The following is a 20020-nucleotide window of genomic DNA, read 5'->3' as shown; positions in this document are numbered from 1 at the left end:
CAGGGAATCTTTTTAAACAAAGTTTAACGCTATATTAGTTTACTTTTATAAAAATACAAATATATATATATAAGTAATATTATTATTATAAAGGGAGGTTTTTACCGTTTAATGACCGATTTGTCGATTTTAAAACTTTAGTCGCAGTTAAAACCAAATGTAAAATAATAAATAAATACAAGACTTAATTTAAAGTGTAAAGTAAATAACGATAATGAAATTGCGATTAATAAAAATGCGATAAAATAAACTTGCGATAATTAAAAAGTACGATAATTAAAAGTGCAATTAAATAAAATAACAATAAAAATGCGATAATTAGAAGTGCAATTAAATATAAAATAAAGGAAATTAAATATGAAATAAAAGAATTATGCTTATTTAAACTTCCGTAATCATGATGGTTGACGTGTTCATTTTAGTTTTATGCCCATGGGTTAATTGTCCTTTGTCCTGGTTTATTTAATATGTCCGTCTGGTTTTTATCCATAACAGTCCATCAGTCATAAATATAAAGTGCGAGTATCCTCGTCAAATTATCCTTATACCCGAAGTTAAATATTCCAACTAATTGGGGACTTAAACTGTAACAAGATTTTAATACTTTGTTTAATAATTACACCAGGATGTCGACTGAGTGTAACCCAAGGTTTTAATATTTTGTTATCAATTATACCAAGTGTCCTTGTACATAATTTCACCCCTGTTTTAATTATTCTAGTGGCTATTAATCCATTCCCGTGTCCGGTTAAATGAACGATTATTCGTACATATAAATACCCCGCCCATCGTGTCCGATCGAGTGTATATGGTAATTTATAGGGACGCCCAATTGTAAATCTTTATATTAACATTAACAAACTATCATTTAGTTAAACAAATATAAAGCCCATTAATAACCCATAGTCTAATTTCCACAAGTGTCGTTCTTTTGTTCAAACCCCAATTATGGTACAAAGCCCAATTACCCAATTTTAGTAATTAGCCCAACATCATGATTACTTCGGATTAAATAAGCATAATAATAACTTAGCTACGAGACATTAAATTAAAAAGGTTGAACATAACTTACAATGATTAAAAATAGCGTAGCGTTACACGGACAGAATTTCGACTTACACCCTTACAACATTCGCTAACATACCCTAATTATTATGATTAAAATTAAAATTTAAATTAAAATTAAAATATAAATATAAATATATACGATATAGATAGAGAGATGGATATATTGATGATGAAAAATGATCAGAATTCGGTTGGCTTTATAGGGAGTTTCAAACTTTGGGGCTCCGCGACTCGCGCCACATTTTGCCTTCAAACTCCGCGAGTCGCGGAGTTTGTAAATACAGCTCACACAAGTTTGGCTCTTTGTTTACCGACGGTTTTATAAATAAATATTATATATTAAATAATTATAAGAATTATTTAAATATTATATTATATTTATGTGCATAGTTGACTTGTAATTTTTAGTCCGTTGCGTCGAGCGTTGAGAGTTGACTCTGGTCCCGGTTCCGGATTTTCGAACGTCCTTGCGTACAATTTAATATCTTGTACTTTGCGTTTTGAATCTTGTACTCTTGTAATTTCGAGACGTTTCTTATCAATAATTGGAACCTCTTTGATTGTATTTTGTACTTTTGAGCTTTTTGGTCGTTTGCGTCTTCAATTCGTCGAATCTGTCTTTTATCTTCACCTTTTATTATTTAAACGAAAATCACTTGTAAATAGAACAATTGCAACTAAAAGCTTGTTTTTCTTGAGGAATAATGCTATGAAATATATGTTCGTTTTTAGCATTATCAGTGCGTAAAATAAATAACAGAAATTAAATGACGATAAATAAAGTGCGTAAAGTAAATAACAGAAATTAAATGACGATAAATAAAATTGCGATAATATAAATTGCGATAATTAAATTGCGATAAATAAATTGAGATAAATAAATGTAATATGGAATTAACAGTTAGCTAGAATTTTGTTAGCGTGGATTCTTAACAAAATTTCTCATAATTAATTTGTTTGTTTCTAACAAATTTTATTTTGTCCAATGTTTTCTTCATTATGCAACTTGTTGGATTCTGATAAGTCAAAATCCAAATATGAAATCAAATAAAAATGGTTATTCTGTGGTGAACGGATAGATATATCTGTGGATGTGAGTAGGATAGTAAATGACCGTTGAATCAGATTCGAAGAATGTACAATATAACTTATTAATGTGAAATCTAAATATTCCTCGGGTATTACCTACCTGTTAAAATATTTTCACCATTAACGGTTTGTATAAAAGAATTTTAATTACAATCTTTATAAAAATATACTTACATATATATTTTATTCAGATGTAATCATGAATTTAATGAGTTAATATAGTATTAATCTCATTTGGTTTACCGTCAAAACTAGAATACATAATCTCTAAAACATTAGAGATTACATAATCGCCATGAAGAACGAAGATAATTGATGTAGAACGATACGTAAAACGAGGATTATAGTTTGAGGTATAGAATGAGATGTTGATGCATGGATTGTTGATGGTACTGGTGCTATTACTGATGGTACTGTTGGTGCCGGTGATGTTGCTGAAGCTGGTAAATTTTGCACCATATTTTCCAAGGCTACAACTCGGGTGCGAAGCTCGTTGACTTCTTCTATTACACCGGGATGATTGTCGGTCGGAAAGAGCGAATGAATAAGATCTAGGATTTGAGATAGTATATAGTCGTGACGAGATACTTTGGAAATGAGGCTGAAAATAGTGTTTCGGATAGCTTCGCCGGTAAGTGCTTCAGGTTCTTCGCCAAGAGGTGAATTCGGTTGGTAGAAAGGACCGCCTTCTTCTCGTCTCCATTGATTAAGTCGACTACAGACTCATCAGATGAATTAGGGATGGATGATTGGTTGATTCATTCTGGTGACACTGCTTTCGGAGCTTAGGTGAAACTCCATATCGGAATAGCTATCGGAATTCGAGGAATTCGCACTGATTTGAGGAATTCATCTCGTACGATCAGATGAAGGATTTTCGATAAGAAAAAGATTATAGGATGTAGATTAGTAACCTGCAATACATAATTTACATATGCATATATAATACTAAAATTCCATAAGTTACGGAGGAATCTACGGAAACTGTCAGGTAAAGGTAACAATAATAGATACGCTAAGATATGAATTTATCTATACACTATCTATGCAATAGAGGCAGTAAGACGTGTCTAGACTTTAAGGATGATAAGCAATTAATTTTTGACACTAAATGATAAGCAAAACTTTTGACATGCAGACACCATCGAAGTCCAGACCCACTAATGCATCTAAACAACTATCAGTTAGACACACTAATGCAAGACCTGGTTTGCTTAGACCACCGCTCTGATACCACCTGTAGTTACAGTGGGGACAACCACCATCCCACCCAGTGCCTTCCCAGCTAACCGCCTGGTGACCACTGAGTGTACCTCAGATACTGATTTTAGGGCCTGCCTCTCGGCTACTGCCAACCCTCGTAAGGGATCGCAAGGAGTAAGAGCCAATGCTTCGTCACAGGTAACACTGTGAGAACCTCCTTTACAACTAACCTGCCACACATGGACGATGTTATACCAGCTCTGATACCACCTGTAGTGCCCCGTCCCAATCCATTTGGATGAATACATTACATATGGTTTCATCGCGAGGTACTTGACCTCTATATGGTACTTTTACAAACATTGCATTCGTTTTTAAAAGACAAACTTTCATTACATCGAATGTTGAAGGCATGAATACCATTTCATAATATATCCAACTATAATTGACTTAATAATAATCTTGATGAACTCAACGACTCGAATGCAACGTCTTTCGAAATATGTCATGAATGACTCCAAGTAATATCTCTAAAATGAGCAAATGCACAGCGGAAGATTTCTTTCATACCTGAGAATAAACATGCTTTAAAGTGTCAACCAAAAGGTTGGTGAGTTCATTAGTTTAACATAAATAATCATTTCCATCATTTTAATAGACCACAAGAATTTCATTTTCAGTTCTCATAAATATACGTCCCATGCATAGAGACAAAAATCATTCATATGGTGAACACCTGGTAAACAACATTAACAAAATGCATATAAGAATATCCCCTATCATTCCGGGAAATCCTTTGGACATGATAAAAATGAATTCGAAGTACTAAAGCATCATGTACTTTGGATGGGGTTCGTTATGCCCAATAGATCTATCTTTAGGATTCGCGTCAATTAGTAGATCGGTTTACTAATTCTTAGGTTACCAAGCAAAAGGGGCATATTCGGCTTCGATCATTCACCCATATAATGTAGTTTCAATTACTTGTGTCTATTTCGTAAAACATTTATAAAAATTGCGCATGTATTCTCAGCCCAAAAATATAAAGGGTAAAAAGGCAAATGAAACTCACGATACTGTATTTTGTAGTAAAAATACATATGACGACATTGAACAATGCAGGGTTGGCCTCAGATTCACGAACCTATATCATTTGTATATTCATTAATACATATAATCGTAATCGAACAATTTCATATATTATAACTTTATATATTATTTAATTAATTTGTATATATATTTGAAAATGATTATTACTTATATAGTTATATATACATATATATATATATATATATATATATATATATATATATATATATATATATATATATATATATATATATATATATATATATATATATATATATTGAAATACCTAATTTGTTTTATATGGATATTATTATATATAAAAAATTAATATAATATATTCATACTTATATGTAATATTATTTATAAGTATATTCTTATATACTTGACAATATAATAATTAAAAATTGTATTTGATTATCATGATAATATTAATAACAACATAACTCATAATAATAATAATTATTGTAAGAATCATAATAATAATAATAGTGATATTAATAATAATATTTGTAACAATATTGATTTGACTGTTAACAATAGTCACGACGATGATTTTAGTACCTACATAATAATACTCGTGATAATAATATTACTTATGTCAATATTAACACTTCTATTATTTGTAAAAAGATATTAATACTAATATTTACGAAAATGATAATAATTTGTATTACTATAATAATAATATTAATAATAATAAACATATTCATCATAATGGTAACAATATTAAATTTATTATAATATAACAATATCATAAGTAATATTTATACTAATAATAATAATAATAATAATAATAATAATAATAATAATAATAATAATAATAATAATAATAATAATAGCTATAATATTTATAATTATGGTAATAATGGCAATCATGATACTTATAATAATAATTATAATGCTAGTAATAGTTATGATACTAATAATAACAATATAAATATTGATGTTACTAATAATCATTGGTATTCATAATACTTAATGCTATTAATAACAATAATAACCATAACAATAATAATTTATAACAATAAAAATAACAATAATAATAATATTGATGATTTTTTTAAAAATATAGAACTACCTTGAAAGTCCTTCAAAAAAAATAATTGCCCAAAGCAGGGATCGAACCCGCGACCTCTCGAACACCCGAACAACCCCTTAACCATCACTCTGCGACTGTTTTTCTGAAATATTTGAAACCCGATTATTTTTAACCCGTTATATTTCTGTTTATATTCATCTTCTCCTTCACTCAATGAAAAATAGACCAGAGTTGAAATTTAATTGCTCAGAGAGTTATCAATTAGTTTTTAAAATTCACAGTCAATACAGAAACGTTTAAGGATTTATATATAAAAAAATAATACAAATAAATAAAAAAATAATCTGGGTATTTAATGAAGAACACGAACGAGCCCATAATCACCTTCGAATTTTTAGGATGTTTTAGGCTATACCATCAACATGAAAAAGGTTTGAAATCACTCATAGAATCTTTTGAAATCATTAATTGAACTTGAATTACATCATATAACTCTAATTCAACCGATGAACATCGTTTTACTTTTTTTTAAAAAATAACTTTGACTTCGAAATTAGAAATCGATAGTAAAAATTGAGCCTTGAAACTTTGCAGGAAGTTTGAATGGAAGATTTCTAACGTATCTACAATAAAAGATTTTTTTAATTTAACTCAGATTCGAAGTAATTGATTTAGAGGTATACGAACAGAGCTTGTTACCTGTTTCTTTTTACTTTCTATTTATTTTTCCCCACGTGCAGTAATGGATAATTGTATTTAGAGTTAGTAATCGAATAATTAAAGCAGTACTATGACACCATCGATTTTGTTTTGTATTGACAATTTGGAATCGCTCTTTAATGGAGGATAGAAGAAAATATATATAACTAAAAAGCAGAAATTGATATGAAATTGATTCGTACATTATTTGTTTTGTAATTGATATCAGATATTGACGTGAAACAGATTATAGATAGAAACAAGAGTTTAACACAGTTTGATTGTAACTAGGATCTGAGTTTGATTCGTGTAACTGTAACTAGGATCTGAGATTGATTCGTGGATATCTTTATCTGTATATGAATATAACATATATCTGTATACAAATATATTACAGATTGCTAGTACGTATTTGTATAAGTATATATATCAGTACTTTTTTGTATATGTATATATATAAGTATACATATTGACATATCTATTTTTATATATGTACGTATATTATCTATATAATATAATTAATCTTATTAATTAAGTTATAATTATAATAATAATACTTTTAACATTATGAATATTAATAATAGCAATTTATAATAATATAATAGTAATAATAGTGGAACCATAAAAATAATAATTTTTATCAAAATTATATTAATAATAATAACACAGATAATAATAATGTTAATGATAAAATAATTAATATTGTCAATAAAAATAATATTAGTAATAATAATAATACCAATAATTTTAAATAATTTAAATAAAAGATAGTTATTCATAATAATAATAATTACGATAATAACTAAAATTATAATTTTACTACTATTTATAATATTAATAATGATAACAATAATATTATTAATACTGATATAAATAATGATTATTAATGATAAAGGTAATAATAATTAATAATATCTAATGATAATACAAATAATATTTAGGATATAACAAGTTATACATATCAAATTTCATATCTACATAATGTCTATTATGTAATAAATTTATATTGAGTATTAAATTCTTTTACATTTTAATACATATACATTGTACATATAATATTTATGTACAGAAATCTTATATATTTATATATAGATTCATTTTAATATTAACTTGATTATTTTATATTTATTTTACATATTTAATTCAAATGATTAAGTTGTATTTCATTAATTCAAATTATTATATATATGCTTATATTGATAGGTATATATATATTTATACATTTTTTATTAACAACAAATGTTCGTGAATCGTCGGTAATGGTCATAGGTCAAATGCATTCATGAAAACAGTTCAAAATTTTTGAGATTCAGTTTAATAGACTTTGCTCATCGTGTCGAAATCATAATAAGATTAAGTTTAAATTTGGTCGAAAATTTCCGGGTCGTCACAATATGTTCTCTAGGTTGATATCTACGGTTATTTTGCATTCCGAGTTTCGGTCACATTTCGGTGAATGACCTTATGTGCTGCTAAGGTGAGTTTCATTTGCTCCATTTTTAATTGCTTTTGCAATCTATATTTTTGGGCTGAGAATACATGCACTTTATTTTAAACGCAATGGATACAAGTACATACTAAATTCTACACCGAGTTTGAACCAAAAATCCCTTAGCTTTGGTAACTAGTAACTGCCGATTATAAGAACTGGTGGGCGCGAGTAGTTATATATGGATCCATAGGGCTTGACATCCCCGTCTATTCCAGGTATAGAAACCCTAGCCTGAACTATAAAACAGACGTATGCTATTTGAGGTTAATACACGTTGGATTGCGTGTATTATATATGTTGGTTGCATGTATGTTAAAACAGGGGTACTTATAATAACGTTAAAGTTTAGTTACCAGGGTGCTCATTTTTGTAGAATATTTTGATAAACGTTTCTGGATGAAACAACTGAAATCTTGTGATCCAGCTTTATATACAGATTATGCGCAACATTAAAACTATGAACTCACCAACCTTTGTGTTGACACTTTTAAGCATGTTTATTCTCAGGTTCCTAGAAGTCTTCCGCTGTTTGCTTACATGTTATACAAGCTATGTGCATGGAGTCATACATGCTTTATTCGAGAAAACGTTGCATTCACAAAATCATCACCATGTATCTTATTTTGACTGCATTGTCAACGGATGTAGTATTGTAAACTATTATTTACGATGATTGTCTATATGTAGAAATCATCAAATGTCAAAAACCTTAGAATTTGATATTCATTTATGGTGTGCCTTTTCAAAATAATGCAATGTTTACAAAATGTATCATGTAGAGGTCAGTACCTCACTGTGAAATTGATGAATGATGTATTCGTCCAAATGGATTTAGACGGGTGATCACAGTTGGTATCAGAGCTTGAGGTAATAGGGAACCAGAATTTGCATTAGTGTGTTTAACTGGTAATTGTTAGGATGCATTAGTGAGTCTGGACTATGACCGTATCTATTTTTATCGAGTTTTACTTATCATTTCTTGTCAGAAATTACATGCTTATCATTCTTAAGTCTAGACACGTTTCCTTCATTTATTGCATACATAGTGTACATATGAATTCATATCTTAGCATATATATTACTGTAAACTTTGCTTGACATCTTCCAAAAATTCCTCCGTGATTTATGAAATTTTGGTATTATATATACATATGTAAATTATGTATTGAAGAGTACCAATCTAAATTCTATAATCTATTTCATATCAAAAATCATCTCCCTAATTATACAATATGGATCCCGTATCTAGTTCAAATTCCTTAAACTCCGACAGCTATTCCGATATGGATATTCACCTGAACTCTGAAGACAGTATAACCGGAATGGATCAACCAATCAGCCATCACCTATTCTGGATGAATTGAGGATGGGTTCGTAGCCTACTTAGTCATTGGAGACAAGAAGAAGGTGATCCCTTCCATCCACCCCATTTCCCTATTGGCGAAGAACCTGAAGCACTTACCGGCGAACCTGTTCGAGACACCATTTTCTCTCTCATTTCCAGAGTATCTCGTCATGATAATATACTATCTTAAATTCTGGATCTTATTCATCCGCTCTTCCGAACCGCCAATCATCCCGGTGTAATAGAAGAAGTCAACGAGCTTCGCGCTCGAGTATTGGCTTTAGAGAATATGGTGCAAAGGTTACAAGCACCAGCAGCATCACCGGCATCAACCGTACCACCATCATCAACACCAACGGTACCATTACCACCACCAACAACCTCCACATCCCACACCTCAACATCACAACCTGTACCTCGAGCATCAACGTCATATGCACCATAGATACCAAGAAGTGCCAACAACGATAACCTATGAAGTATTAATTCATAACTTCATTAGAGAAACATTCTGCGGCGATTATGTAATTTTTAAAGTCTTAGAGATTATCTATTCTAGCTTTAACCATAAATCAGATGAGTAGACCGAAATGATAGAAGGAAGAGTAGAAACCCTGACAAGAATGGTGCATGATTTACAAGCTAGACTTGTTGTACAAGCGCCACCGGTAGTACCACCAGCATCACCATCAGTATCACCAACACCAGCAACACCTGTAGCACCACAAGCTACACTAGCTCCATAACTACCAACGATATCGACAACACAATCACCAATGGGTATATTGAAATAACGAGTTATGAAGTATTAATTCATTATTTCCAAAGAATTTATATATTATATATATGAATTCTGGAAACCATAATATATCTTTTCGTATTAAACTATTATGTATGAAATAAAAAAGGGTAGATACTACTCGGTTAATTCATATTACAAATGTGCTATGATGTACATTCTTCGTTCGCGACTTAACAACTGTTAACTATAATCTCTGCTTCAACTCAATGAATTTCATTTCATAATAAACCAAGTGTATTATTCAATTATATGCTTGATTGTACATTTTCATCTTCAATGTACTCGAAACTTTCTAGAAAACATCATTCGTGCCTTGCGAAACTCACAAGAATTCCACGAGCACCAACATCATTCACCGAGGAATATCAATAAGAATAGATAATGAAGTATCGATTACATTAGTAAAATAATCCGCAAGGATTATGTAATCTCCAAATGTTTTAGAGATTATTCATTTCTAATCCAGCCAAAAATCAAATGAGCTTAATATGATATTAACTCATTAAATCTGTATTACATCTGAAGAAAATATACATATGATAATGCTAAAAACGAACATATATTTCATGGCATTATTCCTCAAGAAAGACAAGCTTTTAGTTGCAATTGTTCTATTTACAAGTGATATTCGTTTAAATAATAAAAGGTGAAGACAAAAGACAGATTCGACGAATTGAAGACGCAAACGACCAAAAAGCTCAAAAGTACAAAAGACAATCAAAGAGGTTCCAATTATTGATAAGAAACGTCTCGAAATTACAAGAGTACAAGATTCAAAACGCAAAGTACAAAATATAAAATTGTACGCAAGGACGTTCGAAAATCCGGAACCGGGACCAGAGTCAACTCTCAACGCTCGACGCAACGGACTAAAAATTACAAGTCAACTATGCACATAAATATAATATAATATTTAAATAATTCTTATAATTATTTAATATATTATATTATTTATAAAACCGTCGGCAGAAGAAAACAATCAAATATGAGCCTCCCCAGCTGGCCATGCGATCGCATGGCCTGGAAGGCATAAATCCATGCGATCGCATGAGCCCCAGTTCCAGCCCACATGCCTATAAAAATCGAGCTTTGGTGCACCAAAAATATCCATCTATCTTTCTCTTCTCTCATATATACGTAAAATATATATATATATAATTTATATTTTAATTTTAATTTTAATTTTAATCCTAATAATAAGGGTATGTTAGCGAATGTTGTAAGGGTGTAAGTCGAAACTCTGTCCGTGTAACGCTACGCTATTTTTAATCATTGTAAGTTATGTTCAACCTTTTTATATTAATGTCTCGTAGCTAAGTTATTATTATGCTTATTTAATCCGAAGTAATCATGATGTTGGGCTAATTACTAAAATTTGGGTAATTGGGCTTTGTACCATAATTGGGGTTTGGACAAAAGAACGACACTTGTGGAAATTAGACTATGGGCTATTAATGGGTTTTATATTAACTAAACAATACCTTGTTAATTTAATATACAAACTTATAATTCGACGTATTTATATATAACCACATACGCTTAATCGGACACGATGGGCGGGATATTTCTAAGTACGAATTATTGTTCATTTTACCGGATACGGAACTGGATTAATAGTTAATAGACTTGTTGAAACAGGGGTGAATTACATTCAAGGGTAATTGGTGTAATTGTTAACAAAGTAGTAAAACCTTGGTTTACACGCAGTCGATAACCTGGTGTATTCATTAAACAAAGTATTAAAACCTTGTTACAATTCGAATCCCCAATTAGTTGGAATATTTGACTTCAGGAATAAGAATAATTTGACGAAGGCTTTCGCTCTTTATATTTATGACTGATGGACTATTATGGAAAAATCCGTATGGACATATTAAATAATCCAGGACAAAGGACAATTAACCCATGGGCTTAAAATCAACACGTCAAACATCATGATTACGGAAGTTTAAATAAGCATAATTCTTTTATTTCATATTTAATTTCTTTTATTTTATATTTAATTGCACTTCTAATTATCGCATTTTTATTGTTATTTTATTTAATTGTACTTTTAATTATCGTACTTTTTAATTATCGCAAGTTTATTTTATCGCACTTTTATTATTCGCAATTTCATTATTGTTATTTACTTTACGCTTTAATTTAAGTCTTGTATTTGTATTTATTATTTTACATTTGGTTTTAACTGCGACTAAAGTTTTAAAATCGACAAACCGGTCATTAAACGGTAAAAACCCCCCTTTATAATAATAATATTACTTATATATATATATTTGTATTTTTATAAAAGTAAACTAATATAGCGTTAAGCTTTGTTTAAAAAGATTCCCTGTGGAACGAACCGGACTTACTAAAAACTACACTACTGTACGATTAGGTACACTGCCTATAAGTGTTGTAGCAAGGTTTAAGTATATCCATTCTATAAATAAATAAATATCTTGTGTAAAAATGTGTCGTATTTAATAGTTTTTCCTGCAAAAATAATAGCTATTTTATATACACCTCGCACGACATCAAGTTATTTTTGGCGCCGCTGCCGGGGAATCGCTTAAAAGCCGAAAACGCAACGCAAATAGAAAAAAAAAGAAGATTTTTAGTTTACTTTTATTAAAATTCGTTTTTATAAAAATACGTTTTAAATATTCGAAAATATAAAAAGAAAAACAAAAATATAAATATTTTTTTTTAGAGTTTGGTAAATATTTAAGTTTTATAAAGTTTCTTTATTTCTATTTTTTTTAGTTTGTAAAAATATAAGTTTCATTTAATTAATAAATATATTTTATATTTTACAGCAAAAACAAAAAAAAAAAAATTAAATTTCGGCCTGTACTGTAGCAGCCCACTCTATGGCCCGAAACCCTAGCCCATGCGATCGCATGGCTGGGCAACTGAGGACTCATGCGATCGCATGAGCCCATCTGACACGCCCTACTGAACCTGCCGACAGCATTAATTACGGATTATTATTAATTATTATTAATAATAAACCCTAATTAGGTTTAGTTATTATATTAATTAATTTTAGATATTAATTAATTAGTATTTTTAGTTTAATTAGTTTATTTAAATTACAAAATTAATAGTTTAATAAAATAAATAATATAAAAATAATATTTTTATAAAAATTGTACTTTTTACAACTTTTTGTATATTTTTATATTTTGTCCCTTTTTAATCGTTTTAGCGTAATATTTGTATTTTTAGCTCATAATTAGTTTTAAATATAGTTTTTGCCATAGTTATTTTTACTTCTAGATTTTTAGGCTTTGCCGTAGAATTCCTTAAGTGCTTTTTCTTTAGACTAAGATTTAAGTGCTTTAGAATTTTGCGACGCCTTTTTAAGTTTTAGTACCTTTTTAAGTTATTTCCATTTGGGATTTAGTTTTTCTGTAAGCTTTAATATTTTTAGACGACTTTTACCTATGTATCAATTATCATTCCAATTAGTAATCTCAATTTGCGATTATAATTTTAAGTTAGTTATAGTAATAAGGTTAGGTTAGTCAAGTGTTTTTAAGTTTTATAAGGTTCTTTTATTTTTCCGTCACCTTTTATTTTTCAACCATTTTTCTTTTTCGACCTTTTTCGACGAACTCTTTTTCCTTCTTATTTCTCGCGTTTCTAGTTTTAGGACATAGATTTTTATTCTACTTCTTATCTAAATTTCTTAAAATTACGAAAATTTATTTTAAGTGGTTAAATTGATGGACATCAAAATTTTCTGGTTCGTAGTAATAGTTGGATTTGTACGTGGACCGGGTTATTGGAGCCAAACAGTCCTCAATTATATTGAGACCAAACGAATCCTGCCCCTCTGTTGCATCTTTTGGCTATTCGAAACGTGGGCAAAATCAGAAAAGTCTATTGATTGGATAACTTATTATAATTTTTCTTTCCTTTTAAAAACTAATAGGATATTCAGTGAATGCACCGAGCAAGACGTTCACCACCTTTTGTACGTTCACCACCTGTAACTAGATCAAGACATTTAGCAAATATTACCGCCGTTGATTTCTCTTTAGAATCGTCATCCAGTCGACCAAGTACTTCAGTTCAAATTTCCAATAATCCATTTTTTGAACCCGACCTCACAATTGAGAATCCGAAGAATATTCAGGAACGGTTCGTAGATCCTGAACCACTAAACTTTCCCCCGGAACCACCAATCATTCAAACAGAGATTGTTGAGGAACGAACCATTAAATCAGAATCCTCTAGTGATTCCGATTCAACAAATTCAATTATGGAGAATCTGGAACCTTTAAGTATGGAAGACCGAATGAGAGCTAAACGCACTGGCCAAGGTCACGCAATTACTCATCCAGACATTAATGCGCCAGATTATGAAATCAAAGGACAAATTCTACATATGGTGACTAATCAATGTCAATTTAGTGGTGCGCCGAAGGAAGATCCAAATGAACATCTACGTACCTTTAATAGGATTTGCACACTATTTAAAATCCGAGAAGTGGAGGATGAACAGATATATCTCATGTTATTTCCCTGGACTTTAAAGGGAGAAGCCAAAGTGTGAAGACCCGTCTTTATCCACCTGGACAAAGTCTTCAACATTTGGTTCCATTACGATGATCGACTCCAAGTAATGTCTTTAGTATGAGCTAATGCACAGCGGAAGACTTAATTCGTACATGAGAATAAACATGCTTTAAAACGTCAACATAAAGTTGGTGAGATATATAGGTTTGATGCTAGCAGCGTTATAACTATGGACCACAAGATTTCATATTTTAAACATAATACACTCGCAAGTGTATGTAAAAGTAGTTGAGCACTTGGTAACCATACTTAACATTTAAACCATCGCAGCATATTCTTAAATAATCACTACACCGTACCAAGTGTAGTATACAGAAACGAAGTACTGTGCAACCGTTGAAAACTGGTCATCCAGCCCGGTTGGAGTTGTCAGGCCCGATAGATCTATCAACAGGATTCGCGTTTACATTCCTTATGTAAATATTAGCTACCAAGTATAAAGAAATATGCCATGGTACAACTCAACATAGAATTTATTTTTGATTACTTGTGTCCATAACGTAAATTATAAAATGCATGTATTCTCATCCCAAAATATTTAGAGTTTAAAAGGGACTATATACTCACCTAATGTATTTTGTAGTAAAAATACATATAACATCATTGATCAAGTATAAGGTTGGCCTCGGATTCACGAACCTATATCATTTGTTTATTTGTTAATACATATACTTGTAATCAAACAAATTTATATATTATTATTAATGATATATCTGTTATTTTAATTATTTTTATGTATTTCATTTTTAACTTAAATATATTTATTTTATATATCCTACTTATAATAAAAATAATAATAGAATTAGATTATAGGTATTAGATATATTCTTATATAATAAATGTTTATTTGGTTAGGGAAAAACTGATAACTGAAAGATTGTAATATTCATAATAATAATAATAATAATAATAATAATAATAATAATAATAATAATAATAATAATAATAATAATAATAATAATAATAAAATTAATAGTTACCTCATAGTGATAAGCTTTTAAAAGAATATTAATGACCCAAGTCGGGCTCGAATCCAAAACTTCTCGTTAACCTAAAACCTCCTCAAATCATCCCTCTATTACTACTTTTTCTGTTTTAATTCAAGATTCAAAAATATTTAACCCCTTAGTTTCGGTTTTTCTTATTTACTTTTTTTTTATCATCATCAATCTTCGGTATCATCATACCATTATCCTCATCATGCACATCATCATCATCATCATCATTTTTTGCAATTAAAGAATTACGTTCATCGTCATCATTCATATCATTATCAATATCATCACCTTTAATCACTCGTTCAGCCATTTACAAGGAAACCGAAGTAAAAGCTCGGGTTAGCTAAGTTGTTACGGCCCATCTAGAAAAACTAGTCCTCGGCCCAAAAACCAAAGTGGTTACACAGCCCAAAATCTGAAATCCAAGCCCATTTAATAAACAACAAGGGTTACGTCCCCTTTTTATACCTATTATAATCAATCAATGTCGTTGATTTTTAACAAAAACTGAGTGGGGTTCGGTTCACATTAAAAGGAACAGAATTATGATATAGCAGCGACAAGAAAATAATGGAGGGGTCCTCCGTAAACGCATCATCACTATCATTCTTTTCTTCATCATTGTTACATGTATTTATAACATAAATTTTTCCTCTCATAGAAACGTATGGCTTCAGCAAAAGAATCTTCGCGAGTTGTTTATTAACACAGCATAGTGAGTGTAACAACAAGATATTTGTAGTAATGGAGTTCGAAAACAGGAAGACAGAAGAGAAGTAGAATGAACAGTAACATTTAAATGGGTTTTGTTTGTGTGGGTTTCGAATAGGAAATAGTAACATCGAGCAGTAGCAGTTGTAATTTGTTTCCGTCGTGTAGGTGTTCGTGACTGAGATGTTTATTGTGGTTTCGATGGTTTGATATAGAAACAGAAACAGTGATTAGTTTAAATGGGTTTCATGGTAGAGTAGGGTTGTAGGGTGGCGTATGGTGGTGATTAGGAGTTGGTTGTTTTAATGGTGAGGGTATTGGTGAGAATTCTTGTTCTTGAGTCGTGTAACAACTAAAAATAAAAAGAGTGCTCTTTCAGGGTGAAGGTTCGGTTTGGTGATGGGTTATGTCGATGGTGGTCATCGTAGGTGGTTTAGTGTGGCGGTTGAGGTGATTGTACATGGTGGTGATTGTTTTGGGTGCTTGAACTTGAACAGAAACAAAGGTGAAGAGAGAGAATGAGAGTGAGTGAGGTTGAGGTGGTGATGGGTTTGATCTCAACTGCCTGGGTGGTGGTGGCGATAGATTATGGTTGTTCAAGAGGATTAGGATTAATCGTGGGTTATATATCTCTATCACCTATATGTGTATATATATTTATATATGTAAGAAAGATAGTAAGAGAGAGATAGTTGTGGGTGTTAGGTGGCGGCCGAGGGTGATCGCCGGTGATATGCAAGTGAAGTGGTGCTACGTTGGTCGATCAGAAATAGAGGAAGAAGGTGTTGGTTTGATATATGTATATGAGTGTGTATATATATATATATATATATAAATGGAAATAGAATAGGAAACCAATAAAAGGGGAAGAAAACAGTAATCATCAATTAATCATTCACAAATAGTGTAGCAGCCACATTAATTGTATTTTAGCTACCGACGTAATTAATAGTAATTGTATATTGTGTCCATTGCTTAAACAGTTAATGTATAAAAGTTTTCCTAAAAATCCCAAACTTTTAGATTACACATATTTAACTATTTCACTCATTAACTGTTTGAAACCTGATCAAAAAGGTTCGAAAATTATTTATATTAAAACTAATGAAACGTCAACCGAGTGTCACTGACGTTTACTAATTAACTGTGAAAACATTTAATTTCAATGTACTATATGTATATATATATATAAATACATTTTATTAATAAGTTTAATTACATAAATAAACATATTAAATAAATATATTTAAATAAATAAATATAATTCTTATATACTTATAATAATATCTTTCATTACATCGCATATTATTTTACATATTTATTTCCAACAATTAAATTATATATTATTTCAAATTATTATATTTATTTATATATATACACCTGTATATTTTATTTTCAATTAATTATTCGTAAATCGTCAGGCATGGTCAAAAGACAATTGATTACTTAAATATAGATTTCAAACTTTATAGACTCATAATTACAGATTTTGCTTATTGTATCCTAAATATATAAAGATCAAGGTTTAAATTTGGTCGGAAATTTTCGGATCATTACAGTACCTACCCGTTAAAGAAATTTCATCCCCGAAATTTGACGGAGGTCGTCATAGATAACAATAGGAATGTTTTCATGACAAATATGAGGTAATAATGGAGTTTTATCATTATTGAGAGATATAGATAAAATGATTCGATTATGTGAAGCGTACGAGTGAAGCTATCACAAAAGATTGAGATAGAGATTTAACTTTTGACGTAGTCACGGTGGATTTTCGAAATTTAAGGAATTTAAGGAAATCTTCTTATCAGAAAGAAAATGTATTAGCACGATTTATTTTAGTAACTGTTGGAATTAAGGAAGAACAGAAATATCAAGGAAATATTTCCGTGATATGCTTAGAGCTTAAGTAGAATGAAAGAGTCGTGTAACATGGTATATGATGAGGACTGTGAATCATCATGTTTCATTAGAAATTTAGCATGACTTACAGTAATATAATCACGTTGGCCAAGTGTCATTATATTATACTAACTCATACTTCAATTCCCAACACTTCTCCAAAATTTATTCATAATTTATACTTAGATTTTACAGAATGAAAGAAACCAAAATAGTTTCTTTTATGATATAACATAGATAGCACGAAAAGATAGATGATTTTGAATAAAGATATTTATGAAGGTATCTTCAGAAATATCTAAAATATCTATAACTAAAGATACGATGATATCTTTAAATTTAAAATATTTTAGATCAGAAGATGATGAAGAAATTCGTCCGCAAGGATTTAGACTAATTAAGGAGCTAGAGATTTCGTCAGATACTGAATCGTCTGGATTCGTTAAGTACAGGTTTAATCTTGGTGATTTGTCTACAGACTCCTTCATGGTGTGCTCAATCCGATTTTCAGTACCAAATTTTCTATTGAGCGTTCTTAACACTTCCTTCTTTATCATCAACTTTTGGCCATTAAGACCATCTACAACATGCTGCTTCGTCAGCATTTTCAAAGTTAACGGATCTGGGTCATCGGTTATCAAACCGAGGTGGTTTCAGGAGAATTGTGTTTTTAGATGATTAAACGCTGATGGTAATATGGTGGAATATGAAAATTTTCCCTAGTAACAATAAAGAGTACGCGTATATATCAAGGTTATAATAAGGTTGTTTCGGATGAAAAGTCGGAGTTGACTTGCTGGAGCTGTGACAAAATTGGCTAATTTGGAAAGAGTTTGAAAAGTTATTTTTGGTAATAATAACACTAAAGGAATTAGCACAGCTATGTGTTTAAACGTTTACTCAATTTCCGAGAGTTTTCAGGTGCATAACTATATGCATCAATCTTTTCTTCCGTAGATGAAGTGTGGTTGGTTCATCCTCTCGATTGAGGTGTCTTCAAGAATCATGAACGGTTTGAACGCAGATTGGAATTATCAAGATACAAATGAGGTTTAGAATGAAATCAAGTTACAAAGGATGTTTAGGATGAAATCAAGTGGAAAACTTGAAGAATTGTTTAGTTTCATATGTTATAATCAATATTTTAATTCATTTTAATTGTCCAAAGTTAGCAGTCCAATAGTCCAATTGTCCAATAGTCCAATATATTCATATATAATTTATATAATATTCGAATTATTTAATACATATCGTGACCCGTGTACCGGTCTCAGTATTGATCACAACTCAAACCATATATATATATTTTGGAATCAACCTCAACCCTGTATAGCCAACTCCAACATTCACATATAGAGTGTCTATGATTGTTCCGAAATATATATATAGATGGGTCGATATGATAGGTCGAAACCTTGTATACGTGTCCCGTTATTTAAAGTGCGTAAAATAAATAAATATATATCATGACCCGTGTACAACGTATTGTCTCAGAATTAATCCGACGTATTGTGTACATGTGTCCAGATTTAAAGTGCGTAAAAGTAAATAACAGAAATTAAATGACGGTAAATAAAATTGCAAGAATGTAAATTGCGAAAATTAAATTGCGATAAATTAAATGTTAATCAGTTAGCTAGGAACAGTTAGCGTGGATTCCTAACAAAATTTCTCATAATTAATTTGTTTGTTTCTAGCAAATTTTATTTTTTCCAATGCTTTCTTCGTTATGCCACTTGTTGGATTCTGATAGGTCAAAATCTAAATATGTAATTTGAATGGAAATAGATGTTCTGTGGTGAACGGATACGTATATCGGTAGTTGTAAGTAGGATAGTAAATGAACGTTGAATCGGATTCGAAGAATGTACAGTGTAACTTATTAATGTGAAATCTAAATATTCCTCGGGTACTACCTACCTGTTAAAATATTTTCATCATTAATAGTTTGTACGAAAGAATTTTTAATTACAATCTTTATGAAAATATACTCGCATATATATTTTCGTCGGAT

This window comes from Rutidosis leptorrhynchoides, chromosome 3 (genome assembly GCF_046630445.1).
Source record: "Rutidosis leptorrhynchoides isolate AG116_Rl617_1_P2 chromosome 3, CSIRO_AGI_Rlap_v1, whole genome shotgun sequence".
In the NCBI taxonomy this organism is placed as follows: Eukaryota; Viridiplantae; Streptophyta; class Magnoliopsida; order Asterales; family Asteraceae; genus Rutidosis; species Rutidosis leptorrhynchoides.
Note: the sequence above shows the minus strand (reverse complement) of the source record.